We start from the raw sequence: 4,363 nt of genomic DNA, 5'->3' as shown, positions 1-4,363 counted from the left end.
ACTGTGCACTTGCAGTTAGATAATCGGGTTAAAACTCGAGACATCATGAAGCTAACGGATGTGCTGACATATTATCTAAATTTTCAATTACTTGTAATCATGCATGGTGTGACTATTTAAATTGAAAAGTTGTGATTATTCATATAAGCATCATTTTAAATTAACAATTTAAAATCGAAAAGATGTGACTATTCAAATAGATCTTTGAAAATCTATAAATAGTCTATGTCCAAGTATTTCTCAAAATAAAATTTTCATGAATTTATCAAAATCCTTCTATGCTGATGATACATGGATGTTAACCATGTATGTCTTCCACCGAAATTCCAAATGAGACACATCGCTAAACCGATTGGCTGTGATAGTTCATTGATCATGAATAGAATGTTTGGTTTGTGACGCATAATGTTTTTGTCGTTTTATGGAGATTGTAAATAACTGTCAGTAACCATCTAATTCTCATGTGAACCTTTGTTGTAGAGGCAATCAGGCAAAGATCCATGGGTTCCAAATTTGGAAACGTTTACAATTTTTTCAATCAACAAAGGAACACAACACCAACCGTAACATTTGATTCACCTTTTACGATCTGATTCAATAAAATTGTTGTTACAAAAAAGGAAAAAAAAAAAGAACGACAGTTTTTAACGCTACAAAGCACCCATTCTTTTTTTTTAACAACACAAAACACCCATCCAGATCATGAGTTAGCAGTCGCATCTCTTCCGCAAACAAATGCAACGCTTAAATTGCCATCTTCATCAACAATATATGTAACTAATTTTCAGTAACCTTTCATTTCATCAACTGATTACTTTAATTCTAAATGTCGTGCAAAAGAGTTTACGAAAATCACCACCACCAACAGTATTATTTTGATCTTCATGGTATGTGTTTTCAATTTCTCAATATTTCCATTATATAGTATATGTATCACTTAACATTTGCAAGAATCAGATGTATCAAGTAGAAATAACTTATTTAATTGCACGTCATCGCTTCCAATAATTTTTTTTACTTGATTGGACTAAATCGTGCAGCGAGTATTGGCCGGATTCTTGGAACTAAAGTACCATTTTATAAGATTTATGTATTACCCTCCGATCGGTGACACCATTATATATATGCAATGATTTTTTTACGTTCAATAATGCATTTTAAGGAATTCTAAAAATGTTGGAAATGAGTATTCTTTAAAAAAAATTATTATCTTTTAAGTTTAACTTATATTTCAGATAAAATTTAATATTTAATATCTTTATTTTTGGCTTAAGTAAATTGAAATATGTTTTAGACTCATTAATAATGACATCTTTTAAAATTTTAAACCGATTTAATTATATTAACATTTAAAAATAAAATAAAAAACTAAAAACATTGCAGTTATTTTTGAACAGTTATAACTTTTTGTTACACCATTTGAAATATAGTAAAAATAATAATTATGAAATATTTGATTCAAAACACGCGATAATAAATAAGTTGAATAATTTTAAAGACTTAACTGGATGAAATTAGTAAATATTTTGTTTTAAAAAATATTTTAAAAGATTTCTCTTAAAATATTTAATGAAATTAAATTTACTAACATGTTGCAATAGAAAATATCATAACTGAAAATGTTGCAGATAGGTTTGTAACATTATATTCACGTTTTTGAAAAATATGATAAGAGTCTGTAAATGCTTTATTTGATCTCAAAAGTTTCAGACTATTAACTTTGAAACTACCAAAAGATATTAGGTATGATATTTTAGTAAATAGTTTTAACAATTTGAGTAAAGAATTTGAAACTGTAGATTAGTCACACCTTACCAAATATGACACTCACAATAATAAAATAGTTTGTAAATTTGGTTTAACATTGTAACTGATCTATTAGATTTGTTAAAAAATAATAATGATTTTTAACTTTGTAACTGATGTTACAATCGTTACAAACACATTTAGTATTTATTCTAATTTTACATAATTTAATAAAAATAAATATATTCATATATATATATATATATATATATATATATATATATACTGGTTTTGACTCTGTAATTAAAAAATCCAATATAAATTGATATTTTGTATTAATAAGGTATGCTACTAACTATAACAGTGTTTTATTAAATATCTATATCTTGAATGAGGAATTTAAGAGACAATCAGACAATACATTTTCATAAATCTAAGTTTGTAATTTATTATGGTTTCTTATTATTTTAAAAATATATATACGGAGATTGGTTTATATATTCAAAATATTTATGATCTAAGATTAGTTGGAAATGTTTAAATTACTTTAATAATAAGTATAAACATTTTCTTGGAAAAATAATTCGGATAGAATACATGATATCCACTCAATTTCTTAAAATATATTGGCTATCAATTCCTAAAGGATTATTAGATACTAATAAATGATATTGTCCAATCCGTTTTGTCTTAAATGCTACTCCGTCTGTATCACAATAAGTGAGTTTTAAGGTTTTTGCATACCGATTAAGAAATTACAAAATTTTATTTAATTTTTCTCGTTTGTATAAAAACAAGAATAAATATAGATAATTCAACCAATAAAAAATCATACTGCAGAATACAAATAGTCAAAAACATAAAATTGCATTTATTTTTTACATGGAAAATTGAAAACATCACTTAAAATGAAACAAAAAAATTATATTAAAACACCAATTAAAGTGATACGGAGGGAGTATATGTTAAAATACATGTTTACTAGTATTTTGTATGTGACAACAAACACTATAGATTTTTAAATTGGTTGATAACTTTAATTATGTAGACAATTTTTAATTCACAGTTAATGTGTTGAATGAAATTACATCTTATTTTATTACAATACAATTACTAAGTTCATATACATTCAAATTTGTAAATTTCATTGGGGGTAAATGAATCCATAAATAATATAACTTTTATTGCTCATTATGTGATTGAGAAATTGGATTGAAGCATATAAAATTTTGAAGGATATTATTCTTGTTACTTCTAAATTAATTGAGTCCGGTGAATATTAACCGTTAAAATCATAGCACAAATTATTTACTTTTAAGTCCATGATATTTCCGTGATGATATTTGGGACAGACAAACAACTGAAGATTCTTTCAATTTGTATAATATTATAACAATATTTGCTTTTTAATTTGTAAGCATGTAATTTTTTGGAAAGAATTTTTTTTATTAACGAAGAAGAGAAGAAAAAAATGTGTGTATGCAAAGAATAATATGTTAACAAATAAGATCTATTAAAATTGCCATGTAATTGTATTTTTAACCACATACGTCTTACATGGTTTCAAACAAATCATGAATATACAACTTGTTGTTATAAATGATCTTATTAATTTAATAAATGATTAGATTGAAATGTGTTTGTTTTTTAATTAGTTTCAAATATCCAGTTGTATACGAGATCTCAAAATATTTTAACTAAACGAATAATGTCATATATCTTATTTAGTATGGACATATTTGTAATGTTGTTACAACCAAATCTAGAAAACAAAGTATATTTTTAGTATTATCAGTAAATAAATATAATTGTATGAAAGATACTTTTGTAACACATATATTTCTTCAAAGAAATTGTAAACAAGTTTTATAATAAGTTTTTTTCAATATAAATGTGGTTTATTTTTTTTTATAAAGTGAGTTTCCGTGCGATATCGCACGGGTTTCTTACCTAGTATAAGATAAAAGAAGATTTTTTTTTGTGCGACGAGATAAAAGAAGACTAGAGATGTATATATATATATATATATATATATATGTAAACTTGTACGTGTCTGTGTTCTCTTCTATTAGAGATGTATATATATATAAAAAAAGACTAGGAAGATTCAGCTTTCTTAATTTAAATGACAATAAATCAGAACATAGCATTGGATAAATATTTAAGAAGAAAAAACATATGAAATATGCTTTTATTAAATAAACCTTTAAAGATTCAATGCAAAACCAAAAAAAATCATAAAAGTTACTAGGACTGACGAGCAACTCCTTAGTGTGTATGAATAAGTGATTTGTGCTATCGTGACTCCAAGACATAGCCAATAATCACTGCATCACACTCTTGTTACTATAAGATTTTTGCTATTTGAGTAATTTATTAGTTGTCTTTATATCCCATTTCAACTTAACTTTTGGCTGATGCATCATCATATATATTAGGTCTCAACAGTTTCTTGGCTTCTTCTTACCGAAATGTGATTGATCCCATTTCACCAATTTCTTTGATTCTGCCACTTTACTCGGTAGAAAAAAAAACATAAATGCATATGAGATGAAAAAAAACACAATTATTACTTCATAAAAAGAAGCGAAATAGAACAAAGCATTAGACAATGATA

General features: G+C 25.2%; 1 pseudogene; it reads right to left on the bottom strand.

The window, feature by feature from the left end:
• The window catches only part of LOC106339063, a 1,457-nt pseudogene extending 1,356 nt beyond the window's left edge, over window positions 1-101 (bottom strand).
• Between the last annotated feature and the right edge of the window lie 4,262 nt (window positions 102-4,363).

Source organism: Brassica oleracea, chromosome C4 (genome assembly GCF_000695525.1).
Source record: "Brassica oleracea var. oleracea cultivar TO1000 chromosome C4, BOL, whole genome shotgun sequence".
Lineage (NCBI taxonomy): Eukaryota > Viridiplantae > Streptophyta > Magnoliopsida > Brassicales > Brassicaceae > Brassica > Brassica oleracea.
The sequence above is the reverse complement of the archived record's forward strand: the minus strand, read 5'-3'. Positions and strand labels throughout refer to the sequence as shown.